Source organism: Oncorhynchus clarkii, chromosome 26 (genome assembly GCF_045791955.1).
Source record: "Oncorhynchus clarkii lewisi isolate Uvic-CL-2024 chromosome 26, UVic_Ocla_1.0, whole genome shotgun sequence".
Classification (NCBI taxonomy): Eukaryota; Metazoa; Chordata; class Actinopteri; order Salmoniformes; family Salmonidae; genus Oncorhynchus; species Oncorhynchus clarkii.
Genome location: NC_092172.1, coordinates 49,684,645 through 49,704,947, shown reverse-complemented (window position 1 = coordinate 49,704,947; position 20,303 = coordinate 49,684,645).

Here is a 20,303-nt window from a genome sequence, read left to right as displayed (position 1 = left end):
GTTAGACTCTATAGCTGAGACTACACACTAGATACAGTTAGACTCTATAGCTGAGACTACACACTAAGACTAGATACAGTTAGACTCTATAGCTGAGACTACACACTGACACTAGATACAGTTAGACTCTATAGCTGAGACTACACACTAGATACAGTTAGACTATATAGCTGAGACTACACACTAGATACAGTTAGACTCTATAGTTGAGACTACACACTAGATACAGTTAGACTCTATAGTTGAGACTACACACTAGATACAGTTAGACTCTATAGCTGAGACTACACACTAGGTACAGTTAGACTCTATAGCTGAGACTACACACAAAGACTAGATACAGTTAGACTCTATAGCTGAGACTACACACTAACACTAGATACAGTTAGACTCTATAGCTGAGACTACACACTAGATACAGTTAGACTCTATAGCTGAGACTACACACTAGATACAGTTAGACCCTATAGCTGAGACTACACACTAGATACAGTTAGACTCTATAGCTGAGACTACACACTAACACTAGATACAGTTAGACTATATAGCTGAGACTACACACTAGATACAGTTAGACTCTATAGCTGAGACTACACACTAGATACAGTTAGACTCTATAGCTGAGACTACACACTAGATACAGTTAGACTCTATAGCTGAGACTACACACTAGATACAGTTAGACTCTATAGCTGAGACTACACACTAGGTACAGTTAGACTCTATAGCTGAGACTACACACTAAGACTAGATACAGTTAGACTCTATAGCTGAGACTACACACTAACACTAGATACAGTTAGACTCTATAGCTGAGACTACACACTAGATACAGTTAGACTCTATAGCTGAGACAACACACTAGATACAGTTAGACCCTATAGCTGAGACTACACACTAGATACAGTTAGACTCTATAGCTGAGACTACACACTAACAATAGATACAGTTAGACTCTATAGCTGAGACTACACACTAGATACAGTTAGACTCTATAGCTGAGACTACACACTAGATACAGTTAGACTCTATAGCTGAGACTACACACTAGATACAGTTAGACTCTATAGCTGAGACTACACACTAGATACAGTTAGACTCTATAGCTGAGACTACACACTAGATACAGTTAGGCTCTATAGCTGAGACTACACACTAACACTAGATACTGTTAGACTCTATAGCTGAGACTACACACTAGATACAGCTAGACTCTATAGCTGAGACTACACACTAGATACAGTTAGACTCTATAGCTGAGACTACACACTAGATACAGTTAGACCCTATAGCTGAGACTAAACACTAGATACAGTTAGACCCTATAGCTGAGACTACACACTAGATACAGTTAGACTCTATAGCTGAGACTACACACTAGATACAGTTAGACTCTATAGCTGAGACTACACACTAGATACAGTTAGACCCTATAGCTGAGACTAAACACTAGATACAGTTAGACTCTATAGCTGAGACTACACACTAGATACAGTTAGACTCTATAGCTGAGACTACACACTAGATACAGTTAGACTATATAGATGAGACTACACACTAGATACAGTTAGACTCTATAGCTGAGACTACACACTAGATACAGTTAGACTCTATAGCTGAGACTACACACTAGATACAGTTAGACTATATAGCTGAGACTACACACTAGATACAGTTAGACTCTATAGCTGAGACTACACACTAGATACAGTTAGACTCTATAGCTGAGACTACACACTAACACTAGATACAGTTAGACTCTATAGCTGAGACTACACACTAGATACAGTTAGACCCTATAGCTGAGACTACACACTAGATACAGTTAGACTCTATAGCTGAGACTACACACTAACACTAGATACAGTTAGACTCTATAGCTGAGACTACACACTAGATACAGTTAGACTCTATAGCTGAGACTACACACTAGATACAGTTAGACTCTATATCTGAGACTACACACTAGATACAGTTAGACTCTATAGCTGAGACTACACACTAGATACAGTTAGACTCTATAGCTGAGACTACACACTAAATACAGTTAGACTCTATATCTGAGACTACACACTAACACTAGATACAGTTAGACTCTATAGCTGAGACTAAACACTAACACTAGATGCAGTTAGACTCTATAGCTGAGACTACACACTAGATACAGTTAGACTCTATAGCTGAGACTACACACTAAGACTAGATACAGTTAGACTCTATAGCTGAGACTACACACTGACACTAGATACAGTTAGACTCTATAGCTGAGACTACACACTAGATACAGTTAGACTATATAGCTGAGACTACACACTAGATACAGTTAGACTCTATAGTTGAGACTACACACTAGATACAGTTAGACTCTATAGTTGAGACTACACACTAGATACAGTTAGACTCTATAGCTGAGACTACACACTAGGTACAGTTAGACTCTATAGCTGAGACTACACACTAAGACTAGATACAGTTAGACTCTATAGCTGAGACTACACACTAACACTCGATACAGTTAGACTCTATAGCTGAGACTACACACTAGATACAGTTAGACCCTATAGCTGAGACTACACACTAGATACAGTTAGACTCTATAGCTGAGACTACACACTAACACTAGATACAGTTAGACTATATAGCTGAGACTACACACTAGATACAGTTAGACTCTATAGCTGAGACTACACACTAGATACAGTTAGACTCTATAGCTGAGACTACACACTAGATACAGTTAGACTCTATAGCTGAGACTACACACTAGATACAGTTAGACTCTACAGCTGAGACTACACACTAGGTACAGTTAGACTCTATAGCTGAGACTACACACTAAGACTAGATACAGTTAGACTCTATAGCTGAGACTACACACTAACACTAGATACAGTTAGACTCTATAGCTGAGACTACACACTAGATACAGTTAGACTCTATAGCTGAGACAACACACTAGATACAGTTAGACCCTATAGCTGAGACTACACACTAGATACAGTTAGACTCTATAGCTGAGACTACACACTAACACTAGATACAGTTAGACTATATAGCTGAGACTACACACTAGATACAGTTAGACTCTATAGCTGAGACTACACACTAGATACAGTTAGACTCTATAGCTGAGACTACACACTAGATACAGTTAGACTCTATAGCTGAGACTACACACTAGATACAGTTAGACTCTATAGCTGAGACTACACACTAGATACAGTTAGGCTCTATAGCTGAGACTACACACTAGATACAGTTAGACTCTATAGCTGAGACTACACACTAGATACAGTTAGACTCTATAGCTGAGACTACACACTAGATACAGTTAGACCCTATAGCTGAGACTAAACACTAGATACAGTTAGACTCTATTGCTGAGACTACACACTAGATACAGTTAGACTCTATAGCTGAGACTACACACTAGATACAGTTAGACTATATAGCTGAGACTACACACTAACACTAGATACAGTTAGACTCTATAGCTGAGACTACACACTAGATACAGTTAGACTCTATAGCTGAGACTACATACTATATACAGTTAGACTCTATAGCTGAGACTAAACACTAGATACAGTTAGACTCTATAGCTGAGACTACACACTAGATACAGTTAGACTCTATAGCTGAGACTACACACTAGATACAGTTAGACTCTATAGCTGAGACTACACACTAGATACAGTTAGACTCTATAGCTGAGACTACAGACTAACACTAGATACAGTTAGACTCTATAGCTGAGACTACACACTAGATACAGTTAGACTCTATAGCAGAGACTACACACTAGATACAGTTAGACTCTATAGCTGAGACTACACACTAGATACAGTTAGACTCTATAGCTGAGACTACACACTAGATACAGTTAGACTCTATAGCTGAGACTACACACTAGATACAGTTAGACTCTATAGCTGAGACTACACACTAGATACAGTTAGACTATATAGCTGAGACTACACACTAGATACAGTTAGACTCTATAGTTGAGACTACACACTAGATACAGTTAGACTATATAGCTGAGACTACACACTAGATACAGTTAGACTCTATAGCTGAGACTACACACTAGATACAGTTAGACTCTATAGCAGAGACTACACACTAGATACAGTTAGACTCTATAGCTGAGACTACACACTAGATACAGTTAGACTCTATAGCTGAGACTACACACTAGATACAGTTAGACTCTATAGCTGAGACTACACACTAGATACAGTTAGACTCTATAGCTGAGACTACACACTAGATACAGTTAGACTATATAGCTGAGACTACACACTAGATACAGTTAGACTCTATAGTTGAGACTACACACTAGATACAGTTAGACTCTATAGCTGAGACTACACACTAGATACAGTTAGACTCTATAGCTGAGACTACACACTAGATACAGTTAGACTCTATAGCTGAGACTACACACTAGATACAGTTAGACTCTATAGCTGAGACTACACACTAGATACAGTTAGACTCTATAGTTGAGACTACACACTAGATACAGTTAGACTCTATAGCTGAGACTACACACTAGATACAGTTAGACTCTATAGCTGAGACTACACACTAGATACAGTTAGACTCTATAGCTGAGACTACACACTAGATACAGTTAGACTCTATATCTGAGACTACACACTAGATACAGTTAGACTCTATAGCTGAGACTACACACTAGATACAGTTAGACTATATAGCTGAGACTACACACTAACACTAGATACAGTTAGACTCTATAGCTGAGACTACACACTAGATACAGTTAGACTCCATAGCTGAGACTACACACTAGCACTAGATACAGTTAGACTCTATAGCTGAGACTACACACTAGATACAGTTAGACTCTATAGCTGAGACTACACACTAGATACAGTTAGACTCTATAGCTGAGACTACACACTAGATACAGTTAGACTCTATAGCTGAGACTACACACTAGATACAGTTAGACTCTATATCTGAGACTACACACTAGATACAGTTAGACTCTATAGCTGAGACTACACACTAGATACAGTTAGACTATATAGCTGAGACTACACACTAACACTAGATACAGTTAGACTCTATAGCTGAGACTACACACTAGATACAGTTAGACTCCATAGCTGAGACTACACACTAGCACTAGATACAGTTAGACTCTATAGCTGAGACTACACACTAGATACAGTTAGACTCTATAGCTGAGACTACACACTAGATACAGTTAGACTCTATAGCTGAGACTACACACTAGATACAGTTAGACTCTATAGCTGAGACTACACACTAGATACAGTTAGACTCTATAGCTGAGACTACACACTAGATACAGTTAGACTCTATAGCTGAGACTACACACTAGATACAGTTAGACTCTATAGCTGAGACTACACACTAGATACAGTTAGACTCTATAGCTGAGACTACACACTAGATACAGTTAGACTCTATAGCTGAGACTACACACTAACACTAGATAGAGTTAGACTCTATAGCTGAGACTACACACTAGATACAGTTAGACCCTATAGCTGAGACTACACACTAGATACAGTTAGACTCTATATCTGAGACTACACACTAGATACAGTTAGACTCTATAGCTGAGACTACACACTAGATACAGTTAGACTCTATATCTGAGACTACACACTAGATACAGTTAGACTCTATAGCTGAGACTACACACTAGATACAGTTAGACTCTATAGCTGAGACTACACACTAGATACAGTTAGACTCTATAGCTGAGACTACACACTAACACTAGATACAGTTAGACTCTATAGCTGAGACTACACACTAGATACAGTTAGACCCTATAGCTGAGACTACACACTAGATACAGTTAGACTCTATAGCTGAGACTACACACTAGATACAGTTAGACTCTATATCTGAGACTACACACTAGATACAGTTAGACTCTATAGCTGAGACTACACACTAGATACAGTTAGACTCTATAGCTGAGACTACACACTAACACTAGATACAGTTAGACTCTATAGCTGAGACTACACACTAGATACAGTTAGACTCTATAGCTGAGACTACACACTAGATACAGTTAGACTCTATAGCTGAGACTACACACTAGATACAGTTAGACTCTATAGCTGAGACTACACACTAGATACAGTTAGACTCTATATCTGAGACTACACACTAGATACAGTTAGACTCTATAGCTGAGACTACACACTAGATACAGTTAGACTCTATAGCTGAGACTACACACTAGATACAGTTAGACTCTATAGCTGAGACTACACACTAACACTAGATACAGTTAGACTCTATAGCTGAGACTACACACTAGATACAGTTAGACCCTATAGCTGAGACTACACACTAGATACAGTTAGACTCTATAGCTGAGACTACACACTAGATACAGTTAGACTCTATATCTGAGACTACACACTAGATACAGTTAGACTCTATAGCTGAGACTACACACTAGATACAGTTAGACTCTATAGCTGAGACTACACACTAACACTAGATACAGTTAGACTCTATAGCTGAGACTACACACTAGATACAGTTAGACTCTATAGCTGAGACTACACACTAGATACAGTTAGACTCTATAGCTGAGACTACACACTAGATACAGTTAGACTCTATAGCTGAGACTACACACTAGATACAGTTAGACTCTATAGCTGAGACTACACACTAGATACAGTTAGACTCTATAGCTGAGACTACACACTAGATACAGTTAGACTCTATAGCTGAGACTACACACTAGATACAGTTAGACTCTATAGCTGAGACTACACACTAGATACAGTTAGACTCTATAGCTGAGACTACACACTAGATACAGTTAGACTCTATATCTGAGACTACACACTAGATACAGTTAGACTCTATAGCTGAGACTACACACTAGATACAGTTAGACTCTATATCTGAGACTACACACTAGATACAGTTAGACTCTATAGCTGAGACTACACACTAACACTAGATACAGTTAGACTCTATAGCTGAGACTACACACTAGATACAGTTAGACTCTATATCTGAGACTACACACTAGATACAGTTAGACTCTATAGCTGAGACTACACACTAACACTAGATACAGTTAGACTCTATAGCTGAGACTACACACTAGATACAGTTAGACTCTATAGCTGAGACTACACACTAGATACAGTTAGACTCTATAGCTGAGACTACACACTAGATAGAAATAATGAAAGAAAAAGCTTAATGTTGCCTACAGACATGAACTGAACAAGAATTATACATTTAGGAATTTGTATGGCATTGTTTTATATATCTGCTCCACGGATATAACCGTGGGGAATGCAGGTTATGAGTCAACCCGTGCATCACTAATACACACACACACACACTAACACACACCCACACACACACACAAACACACACACACACTAACACACATGCACTCTGTGACCTATCCAACGGGAGGTCATGGAGGAGAGATTTGTCTCCCAACAGTTGTTACTGTTATCTCCCAGAATGTGACCTTGAAGAACCCCTTTATCATCCTTGGAGATGACAAGCATACCCATAACATGATGTAGCCACCACCATTCCTGATAATATGGAGAGTGGTACACGGTGATGTATTGTGTTGGAAAACAGAAGGCCTTGAATTTAGGACGTAAAGTTAATTTCTTTGCCAATTCCATTTGCAGTTTTACTTTAGTGGCTTGTTGCAAACAGGATGCACGTTTTGGAATATTTTTATTCCTTCTTTTCACTCTGTCAAGTCGGTTAGAATGGTGGAATAACTACAGTGTTGTTGTCCATCCTCAGTTCTCTCCTATCAAAGCCATTAAACTCCCTGAGCGGTTTCCTTCCTCCCCGGCAACTGAGTTAGGAAGGACCCCATGTATCCTTGTAGTGACTGGGTGTATTGATAGACCATCCAAAGTGTAATTAATAACTTCACCATGTTTTTTTATGTTTTACCCATCTACCAATAGGTGCCCTTCTTTGTGAGGCGTTGGAAAACCTCCTTGGTCTTTGTGGTTGAATCTGTGTTTGAAATTCACTGTTCGATTGAGGCACCTTACAGATAATTGTATGTGTGAGGGTACAGAAACGAGGTAGTCATTCAACAATCATGATCAAACACTATTATTACACACAGAGTGAGTCCATGCAACTTATTATGTGACTTGTTAATTAAAAGCACAATTTTTTACTCCTGAACTTGTGGAAGGTCGTCGTTGAAAGGAAGAATTTGTTCTTAATTAATTAACTGACTTGCCTCGTTAATTAAAGGTAAAATAAAGGTTACTTCAGGAAATGAACATGTTCTGTGTTGTAAATGAACATGTTCTGTGTTGTAAATTAACATGTTCTGTGTTGTAAATTAACATGTTCTGTGTTGTACAGAGACGAGGTAGTCATTCAACAATCACGATCAAACACTATTAAATGCACACAGAGTGAGTCCATTCAACGTATCATGTGACTTGTTAAAGCATATTTTTACTCCTGGACATGTTTAGGTTTGCCATTAACAAAAGGGTTAAATACTTGTTGACTCAAGTCATTTCAGATTTTAATTTGTAATTAATTTGTAAACATTTCTAAAAACAAAATTCCATTTTGACATTATGGGGTATTGTGTGTAGATCAGTGACATTTAACATAAAAAATATAAATAAATTAATCCATGACAATTATATATATATATTTTTAATCCATTTCATATTCAGCCTGTAACACAACAAAATAGGGAAAAAGTCAAGGCCTTTGACTACCTTCTAAAGGCACTGTACATAGTGCACTACTTTTGACCAGGGCCCATAGGGTAGTGTATATTTTAGACAAAGGTCTATAGGGTAGTGCACTACTTTTGACCAGGGCCCATAGTTTCATACGTAGGGAATAGGGTGCCATTTGTGACGCAGCAGGCTTTGTGAGGCGGGTTTTCCCCCCACTTCCATTGGCAGAACAAAGGCTTGTGGTCTGACGTATGATCCAGGGTCAAAGAATGTCTGCACTTAAATAAATACATGATTAACACACTAATGGACATTATTAGCATGACTGAGCCCAGACCACACTGCAGCTGGTATTGGCCAATTTAACAGCATGGGGATTTTCATTATAACTCTGAAAACAAAGGTTAAATGGTTGTGGGTTATAGAAGGTCTAAGCTGTGACCTCTAATGAAATCCAACTGAAGAGGCTTCCTGGCTTTGACGCTGAAGAGGCTTCCTGGCCTTGACTCTGGGAATGCTTCCTGGCCTTGACGCTGAAGAGGCTTCCTGGCTTTGACTCTGAAGAGGCTTCCTGGCCTTGACGCTGAAGAGGCTTCCTGGCTTTGACTCTGAAGAGGCTTCCTGGCTTTGACTCTGAAGAGGTTTCCTGGCCTTGACTCTGGGAATGCTTCCTGGCCTTGACTCTGAAGAGGATTCCTTGCCTTGACCCTGAAGAGGTTTCCTGGCTTTGCCTCTGAAGAGAATTCCTGGCTTTGACTCTGAAGAGGCTTCCTGGCTTTGACCCTGAAGAGGCTTCCTGGCTTTGACTCTGAAGAGGCTTCCTGGCTTTGACCCTGAAGGAGTGTTTTGCTGGATGACCTTGGATGCAACGTTCAGAGGCTTCAACTGAGACTGTAGGGCTGAAACAAAACCAACTGAGACTGTAGAACTGCAACAGAACATTAAACTGAGACTGTAGGACTGGAACAAAACCAACTGAGACTGTAGGACTGAAACAAAACCAACTGAGACTGTAGGACTGAAACAAAACCAACTGAGACTGTAGGACTGGAACAAAACCAACTGAGACTGTAGGACTGGAACAAAACCAACTGAGACTGTAGGACTGGAACAAAACCAACTGAGACTTTAGGACTGGAACAAAACCAACTGAGACTGTAGGACTGAAACAAAACCAACTGAGACTGTAGGACTGGAACAAAACCAACTGAGACTGTAGGACTGGAACAAAACCAACTGAGACTGTAGGACTGGAACAAAACCAACTGAGACTGTAGGACTGGAACAAAACCAACTGAGACTGTAGGACTGGAACAAAACCAACTGAGACTGTAGGACTGGAACAAAACCAACTGAGACTGTAGGACTGGAACAAAACCAACTGAGACTGTAGGACTGAAACAAAACATTAATCTACTGCCCTTCCTCCAGGATAAGAAGTTTCCCTCCCATGTCCTACTCCAACCCAGATCAGTAGGAATGTGTTGCTTCATTCAATCTAATACACCAACCCAGATCAGTGAGGATGTGTTGCTTCATTCAAATACTCCAACCCAGATCAGTGAGGATGTGTTGCTTTATTCATTCTTATACTCCAACCCAAATCAGTAAGGATGTTTGTTCCTTCATTCAAGCAAGTACACCAATTCAGCTTTGTACTGAGCCATGTGTTTTGATGGACAACCTTGGTGTCCCCTTTGCCCTACGATAACCTACATCAGTATAGTTCTTAGAAGAACAGGGGACATGTTTATTCCTTGATTAATACTAGCATACCCACTAAGCTTTGCAACCAAATCCACCACAATACAGTACAGTCGGGCTTATTAACATCGAAACTAAATGTCATACCCAACGATTAGCGCTGTCGCCATATAAAGGAACCAAGTGCCGTGATGAAGGCGATTGGAATTAGCGCTAAGCTTTGACAGATGGCTTGTCAACTGAGTTCTATGGCCACAGGGATATATTATCCACTTCCTGTACGTTACTTTACCTAACTAGACATAATAATTATCCACTTCCTGTACGTTACTTTACCTAACTAGACATAATAATTATCCACTTCCTGTACGTTATGTGAGCGGACCAAGTAATTGGGCGTCACTCTAAAGCGGGAAGGTGGAATAAACGAGTCAGGAGTAAGTTTTCTTGATTGAACACAGTTCTCTATTGAGGGCTTTGGGTCAACACAAACACTCCAACATAATCAATGAAAATCTTCCAAGGAAAAACATACATCTTCTTCTCCAGATGAAACAGGAACACAATATGATTATCTTTAATCTACAACAAAAAGTCACAGGCTTGTCACCGTCTTAGTGGTTCTTCCTGGACAGCTCCTCTCTCTCGGTGGCCATCTTCCAGAGATAGTTTCCCCCTCTCTCTGCTGGTTCCATTCTCTCTCTTATAGGGGAAGGAGAGTATGTCATTAGTACCGTCAGCTGTGCTTAATTGCCTCTGGTTACCTTGTCTCCCATGCCTTGTTGGGCTACTATCCATGAGCCCAGCCTGCCCTCTGGTGGTCCTTCCACATACCTTCCCCCCCAGGACCGAACTGGAGGGTCGGGCGCCAGACGCACCGTCTTGGTCGCGTCGGGACAGCGCGTCTGCATTCCCGTTCCTCGATCCGGCCCTGTGGATGACATGGAAAGAGAACGGTTGTAAAGACAAAAACCATCTGGCTATTCTGTTGTTATTGTTTCTCTTACCAGCCATCCACGTGAGGGGCGCATGGTCAGTAACTAATGCAAACCTCCGACCCAGTAGGTAGTACCGGAGATAATCGAGGGCCCACTTGATGGCTAAGGCCTCTTTCTCTACGGTCGCATACCTCTGTTCCCGATCGCTGAGCTTCCTACTAATGAAGAGAATCGGCTTCTCTTCTTCACCTTTACCCTGAGCTAGTACGGCCCCGAGCCCTGTATCCGAGGCGTCGACCTGCACAATGAACTCTTGTGAGAAGTCCGGAGCCTGTAGAACGGGATCAGAACACAGGCCATCTTTGAGCAATTGAAAGGCCTCTTCCGTCTCGTCTTTCCACTCTACCTGGTTTGGCAGGTTTTTCCTGATGAGGTTTGTGAGGGGGTTGGCAATGGTTGCATATCCCGGGATGAAACGGCGATAATATCCTGTTATCCCTAAGAAGGCCCGAACGTCTCGCTTGGTCCGGGGTCGAGGCCAGTCACGAATGGCCCTTGTCTTCTCTGCCTGTGGGCGTATTTTCCCATTCCCCACGGTGTACCCCAGGTATTCCGCTTCGGACAGGCCCAGGCAGCATTTATTTGGATTGGCTGTCAACCCTGTGGCTTCCAAACTTACGAGCACCGCCCGTAATCGCAGGAGGTGACTATCCCAGTCCTCGCTGTGGATGACCACATCGTCTATGTACGCCGCTGCATACTCTTGATGGGGCCGTAGAATGGCATCCATGAGGCGTTGGAAAGTTGCAGCGGCACCGTGCAGTCCGAAGGGCATCCTCACATACTGGAAAAGCCCCTCTGGGGTGGCGAAGGCAGTCTTTGGGCGATCCTCCGGAGCCACCGGCACTTGCCAATATCCCTTCGTCAAATCCAGGGTAGTGATGAACTTGGCCTTTCCTAAGCGCTCCAAGAGTTCATCCACGCGGGGCATGGGATACGCATCGAATGTAGAGATGGCATTCACGCCCCTAAAGTCGTTGCAGAGTCTCATACTACCATCGGATTTGGGGACCAGGACTATGGGACTGGACCACTCACTCGTCGAGGGCTCGATCACGCCCATCCTCAGCATTTCCCTCACCTCTTTCTTAGCGATGACTCGGCGAGCCTCAGGAATCCTGTAAGGGCGGATATGCACCTTCTTGCCGGGTTCAGTGTGGATATGGTGGAACAGGACATCTGTTTGTCCTGGGAATGGAGAGAATATTCGACCGAAGTTCATAATCAGCTTGTCTAGCTGTCTTGACTGCTCCGGTTGGAGAGTTTGGCCACGGCGCACCTGTGGTAGAGCCTCCTCTTTTCCTTTGCCCTCCAGGGCCATCAAAGCCACCTCCTCCTCTCGTCCATGGTACGTCTTCAGCAGGTTTATGTGATAGAGTTGGACCTTCTTCCTCCTGTCAGGTTGCTTGATGAGGTAATTGACCGGTGAGACCCTTTTCATTACCTCGTAGGGCCCCCTCCACTGCGCCAGCAAGCGATGTTCGGCCGTGGGCACAAGCACCATCACTTTCTCTCCCACGGTGAACTCACGGGGGGTCGCGGACTTATCATAGGCCCGGCCTTGGGTCCTTTGGGCCTTCTCCATATGCTCCTTGACTATGGGCCACACTGCTGACAGGCGGTCTCTCATCAGGGTAACGTGCTCTATTGTGGATCGAAAGGGGCATGGTTGGGTCTCCCAGGTCTCCTTGGCTAAGTCGAGGATTCCTCGACAGGGTCTGCCATAGAGCAATTCAAACGGAGAGAATCCAGTGGATGCCTGGGGTACTTCTCGCAGGGCAAACATTAAGTGTGGGAGAAGCATGTCCCAGTTTTTCCCGTCTTGGGACACCACTCTTCTCAACATGCTTTTAATCGTTTTGTTCAAGCGTTCACACAACCCGTCTGTTTGAGGGTGGAATATGCTTGTACGTATCTGTTGAACCTGATATAACCGACACAAGTCCTTCATCAACCGGGACATGAACGGGGTTCCTTGATCGGTTAAGATAGTCTTGGGGAGGCCCACACGAGAGAACATCAGGAATAACTCCTTGGCAATTCCCTTTGACGACATGTTACGCAAGGGTATGGCCTCCGGGAACTTGGTAGCGTAATCTATAACCACTAGGATGTACTCGTGTCCTCTGGCGGATTTTGGGAGGGGTCCTACGAGGTCCATAGCTATGCGTTCAAAGGGAGTCTCTATGATGGGGAGAGGAATCAAAGGGTTACGTAGGTGTGGCCGTGGGGCTGTACGTTGACATTGATCACACGTCCTACAATACCTGGCCACATCCCGGGTGACCCGGGGCCAATAGAATCTCTGCATGATTCTGTCAATAGTCTTGTCTCGTGCCAGGTGTCCTCCTAGGACGTGGGAATGGGCTAACTGTAGAACTGTATCCCTGTATGGCCTAGGCACCATTAGTAATTCCTGGTTTTCCCCCCTTCGTCGTACGACCCAGTATAAGAGACCCCGCCTGATTGCATAGTAAGGAAGAGGGGGCTCACCTGATCCGTCGACGTTCCTCCCGTCGATCACCTTCACCTTCCTCATGGCCTCTCTTAGGTCTGGGTCTCTATGCTGCGAGGTGCCGAACTGTCCCTTTAATTCCTGGGGCAGGTCGACCTCGGTAGAGGGATGTGGAGGATGTTCCACATCCCCATCAGGGGTGACCGAGGAGAATCCCTTCCAGGTTCCCTCCTCGGATGGAGCTTCAAATATATCCCTTAGCGCCTGGTTGCTCCTTTCTTCCTGCGTTGTGTATAACCCTTCACATGTGTCTTCATCTGTGGTTTCCTGGAATATCTGTCGTAAACGTTGGGTCGCTATTTCTTCCTCTGCTGCAGAGGACGAGGACGCGGCTACGTCTCCTTGTAGGACTACTACCTCGGGCTTGGATTTTCTCTTCTTTCCTGTCCCCCTTCTTCCCGTACATAACGTCATCTGCCGAAGCTCCTTATATAGGGGACAGTCTCTCCCAATCAATAATGGCACCTTCAGCTGGGGCACTTTCCCTGCCCTGACTGTACACCTTCCTTTTGGAGTGAGAATAGGCAGATTCACAGTGGGGTAATAGTGGGTGTCTCCATGGATACAGGATACGGCTACTTTGTCTGGTAGCAGTGCTGCGGAGGTCACCATCCGCTCCTCTACTAACGTAACCATACTTCCCGAGTCGAGAATAGCTACCACATCTTGTCCTTCGACTCGCACCGGAATCTCTGAGGCTGGGGCTATCTCTGTTAACCAACAGTGTTGATCCTGCCCCCTCAAAACGGGTTGTGTGGGGATAGGCAGTGATGACTCCGTGACCATGGGCTCATCCTTGCTAGGACATTGTGGGGCATAATGGTTGGGAGACTGACATTTATAACACCGACCCTGCTGTGTGGTGGCTGACTTCTCCCACCTCCGGGGGGGGTTTGGACGTTTCGGCGGCGGGCGAGCCGGGATGAGTCGTGGTACGGGATTGGAAGACTCCTTCCGTTCCTCCTTGTCACTTTTTAACAACTCCCCTGTAGACCGATATGTTTCTACCGCCTGGGCTATGTCGTCGGCTGACAACGGGTTGGCTTGGCCCACAACCCTTTTTAAGTCACTGGGTAATTCTCTCAATATCTTGTCCACTACGAGAGTCTCTATCACATGTCCTACTCCCTTTCCAGGTTCTAGCCACTGTTTCGTCAGTCGTATTAATGCGAAGATCTGGGCACGGACGGGTTGATCAGCTGTATAGGTCCATTGATGGAATTTTACAGCCCTATCTCTGGCAGTCAGTTGGTACCGGGACAGGATCTCGGTTTTTAGTCGCCCATAGTCCGCAGCTTCGCGGGAATCCAGGTCAAAATAGGCTTCCTGAGCCACCCCGGTCAAAAGAGGGGCTAATGCGCTCGCCCATTCTGTGGGCGGCCACTCTTCCAAGGTGGCCGTCCTTTCGAAGGTCATGAGAAAGGCCTCAATATCATCCTCCTTGGAGAGACGAGGTAAGATGGCGTGAGCAGCCGCTCTTGGCTTAACTCTAGGTTCTTCTCGTCGGCTCAGCTGTTGTTGCAGGAGTTCTATGGTTGTCTGCTGTGCCGTGATCAATTGTTGTAGTAGGGCGTTATCCATCGTTCTTGAATGGTTCCTCCGGGTCTACTGGAAGAATCTTGATTTACTCACTTATCCTTGTGTCACTCGTCCACCTAGTGCCCGCATCCTCCACCAATGTGAGCGGACCAAGTAATTGGGCGTCACTCTAAAGCGGGAAGGTGGAATAAACGAGTCAGGAGTAAGTTTTCTTGATTGAACACAGTTCTCTATTGAGGGCTTTGGGTCAACACAAACACTCCAACATAATCAATGAAAATCTTCCAAGGAAAAACATACATCTTCTTCTCCAGATGAAACAAGAACATAATAGGATTATCTTTAATCTACAACAAAAAGTCACAGGCTTGTCACCGTCTTAGTGGTTCTTCCTGGACAGCTCCTCTCTCTCGGTGGCCATCTTCCAGAGATAGTTTCCCCCTCTCTCTGCTGGTTCCATTCTCTCTCTTATAGGGGAAGGAGAGTATGTCATTAGTACCGTCAGCTGTGCTTAATTGCCTCTGGTTACCTTGTCTCCCATGCCTTGTTGGGCTACTATCCATGAGCCCAGCCTGCCCTCTGGTGGTCCTTCCACAGTTACTTTACCTAACTAGACATAATAATTATCCACTTCCTGTGCGTTACTTTACCTAACTAAATATAATAATTATCCACTTCCTGTACGTTACTTTACCTAACTAGACATAATAATTATCCACTTCCTGTACATTACTTTACCTAACTAGACATAATAATTATCCACTTCCTGTACGTTACTTTACCTAACTAGACATAATAATTATCCACTTCCTGTACGTTACCTTACCTAACTAGACATAATAATTATCCACTTCCTGTACGTTACTTTACCTAACTAGACATAATAATTATGCACTTCCTGTACGTTACTTTACCTAACTAGACATAATAATTATGCACTTCCTGTACGTTACTTTACCTAACTAGACATAATAATTATCCACTTCCTGTACATTACTTTACCTAACTAGATATAATAATTATCCACTTCCTGTACATTACTTTACCTAACTAGACATAATAATTATGCACTTCCTGTACGTTACTTTACCTAACTAGACATAATAATTATCCACTTCCTGTACATTACTTTACCTAACTAGATATAATAATTATCCACTTCCTGTACATTACTTTACCTAACTAGACATAAATAAACTAGATGACTACTTCTTCTTCTTCTTTCTTTCTTTGTTTTTTACCCCTTTTTCTCCCCAATTTCGTGGTATCCAATTGTTTTAGTAGCTACTATCTTGTCTCATCGCTACAACTCCGATACGGGCTCGGGAGAGACGAAGGTTGAAAGTCATGCGTCCTCCGATACACAACCCAACCAGCCGTACTGCTTCTTAACACAGCGCACATCCAACCCGGAAGCCAGCCGCACCAATGTGTCGGAGGAAACACCGTGCAACTGGCAACCTTGGTTAGCGTGCACTGAGCCCAGCCCGCCACAGGAGTCGCTGGTGCTCGATGAGACAAGTATATCCCTACCGGCCAAACCCTCCCTAACCCGGACGACACTAGGCCAATTGTGCGTCGCCCCACGGACCTCCCGGTCGTGACCGGTTACGACAGAGCCTGGGCGGGAACCCAGAGTCTCTGGTGGCACAGCTGGCGCTGCAGTACAGCGCCCTTAACCACTGCGCCCCCCTTGGAGATCTCTTTCATATTTCTAACTTTTTTAAACGCATCAATCACTAAACCAACAAGTTGTCTTATTAATATTACCTACACCCTAGACTAGAACATTCTTCCATATTGCATTGGGACTGGAAAATATCCAAACTAGTCCAAACACATCCACTGTCATCCACACGTCTGTTAGTAACTCAGGATCCAACATGCTTTACACAGCACAGAGCAAGACAGCATGGGATCAACTGAGCTTCATTGAGATATCCCGAGGGTTCATTTGCTCTAGGCTTGTCCAAAGGACACTTCCAGATTTACTAGTGCCAACGCCACACAGTTGACCTACATATGCGAAGTATGAAAAGGTCATTTTAGTTATTAGCGGTACATTGTGATGGATGGTTTGACAGTTGGAGGTTGTCTCCTGAAGGCCTATAGCGTTATGAGTACAAATGTTTTACCTTAAATAACAGGCTAGGGGTGTCATCTGACGAAAGCCCCAGACAGTCAATTAGCCAGCCAGGCTGTCAGCTAGTTAACCAACCAAAAACGCATGTTTTTTTTTATTTTTTTTAAATGATCTTCTACCAGATCTATTGTGTTATATTCTCCTACGCTCATCTCACATGTACACAAACTTCTAAGTGTTTCCTTTCAAATGGTACCAAGAATATACACATCCTTGCTTCAGGTCCTGAGCTACAGCCAGTTAGATTTGGGTATGTCATTTTAGTTATTAGCAGTACATTGTGATGGATGGTTTGACAGTTGGAGGTTGTCTCCTGAAGGCCTATAGCGTTATGAGTACAAATGTCCTTTCAAATGGTACCAAGAATATACACATCCTTGCTTCAGGTCCTGAGCTACAGCCAGTTAGATTTGGGTATGTCATTTTTTTTGGGGGGGCGAAAATAGAAAAACAGGGCCCCGATCCGTTTTAAGAGGTTTTAAATCAGGCAGTCAGCCAGCTAGCCAGCCACAGAGCCAAGCAACCGTGGTACAGTACATTACAACATGGTCCAGCCAAGTCCAAACTTGCCTCAGGATGGGCCAGAAGAACAGATTCAACAGATACGTTCTATTTTTGAGATTTGTTTTGCTTTTGTTTGCTGTTCTGGGCGATTCCCCAAACGGTATATCTGTGGGTTATCTTCCTGTTAATCTGCAGTGATCAAAGACCTTGGGTGTGTCCCAAACGGCACCATATTCCCTATATAGTGCACTACTTTAGACCAGGGGGGGGGGGAGGCCATAGGGCTCTGGGCTATGGTTAAAATTAGTGCACTAAATAGGGAATAGGGTGTCATTTTTGGGACACGCGCTTCCTCTATTGTCGGAGTGCAGAGAGCGCGTTGACTTCCCTCCCCATGTTCCCCCCGGCTCACCTCCAGCCAGCCCGTGTTGCCAGAACAAAGGAGAGGGAATGTATCGTACATGTGAAAACACCTCCAGTTTTGGACACGGCCGTTGTGTTCACCGCGGGGCTCAATGCCAAAGTCCTCGGACCAAAAATAACAACCTGTATGGAAAGAAGAGGATCAAGTCAAGTCAGGATGAGGATGCATGGTGAGTAGCATTACCCTGGGTAGCATTACCCTGGATAAACCTCAAACGTTCTCTCTCTCTCTCTCTGTCTCTTTCTACTTTCTCTCTCTCTGTCTCTTTCTCCTCCCTTTCTTTCTCCTCCCTTACCTCGCTCGCTCTCTTTCTCCTCCCTCTCCTCTCTCTCTCTCTCTCTCTGTCTCTTTCTCCTCCCTTTCTTTCTCCTCCCTTACCTCTCTCGCTCTATTTCTCCTCCCTCTCCTCTCTCTCTTTCGCCTCCCTTACCTCTCTCTCCTCTCTTTCTCCTCCCTTTCTTTCTCCTCCCTTACCTCTCTCGCTCTATTTCTCCTCCCTCTCCTCTCTCTCTTTCTCCTCCCTTACCTCTCTCTCCTTTCTTTCTCCTCTCTCTCTTTCTCCTCCCTTACCTCTGTCTCTCCTCTCTTTCTCCTCTCTCTCTCTCTTTCTCCTCCCTTACCTCTCTCTTCTCTCTTTCTCCTCCCTTTCTTTCTCCTCCCTTACCTCTCTCGCTCTCTTTCTCCTCCCTCTCCTCTCTCTCTTTCTCCTCCCTTACCTCTCTCTCCTTTCTTTCTCCTCTCTCTCTTTCTCCTCCCTTACCTCTCTCTCCTTTCTTTCTCCTCTCTCTCTTTCTCCTCCCTTACCTCTCTCTCCTCTCTTTCTCCTCTCTCTCTCTTTCTCCTCCCTTACCTCTCTCTCCTCTCTTTCTCTTCTCTCTCTTTCTCTTGCCAAGAGTGTGCAAAGCTGTCATCAAGACAAAGGGTGGCTACTTTGAAGAATCTCAAATCTCAAATATATTTTGATTTGTTTAACCCTTTTTTGGTTACTACATGATTCCATATGTGTTATTTCATAGTTTTGATGTCTTCACTATTATTCTACAAATGTAGAAAATAGTAAAAGTAAAGAAAAACCCTTGAATGAGAAGCTGTGTCCAAACCTTTTGACTGGTACTTTAGGTCCGACTCCAAAGCAATTAAAATGTTCTAGTAGCCGAGCCAAAGAATATCCAGCGTTAGCTAGATATCAAAGGGAAAATTACAACTTGAGGCAAATGGTTTGTCCTAAATGAAACGCTCATCATAAACGGCTCCCATAGTCCCAAATGGCTCCTTATTCCCTACATAGAGCACTAATTTGGACCAGATCTTTTATATGGCACTATAGAGGTAATAGGGTACCATTAGGGATGCAACAAGAGCCTTTAGTACTGCCTGTTCTCTATCAATCAATTCAGTTTCAAGTTGTATTAGTCCGATGTACGGGATACACATGGTAGACAGGAAGTTGTTGCAGGAAGATGGTGCCGGAGGGGATTTATTAGTCCGATGTACGGGATACACATAGTAGACAGGAAGTTGTTGCAGGAAGATGGTGCCGGAGGGGATTTATTAGTCCTATGTACGGGATACACATAGTAGACAGGAAGTTGTTGCAGGAAGATGGTGCCGGAGGGGATTTATTAGTCCTATGTACGGGATACACATAGTAGATAGGAAGTTGTTGCAGGAAGATGGTGCCGGAGGGGATTTATTAGTCCTATGTACGGGATACACATAGTAGACAGGAAGTTGTTGC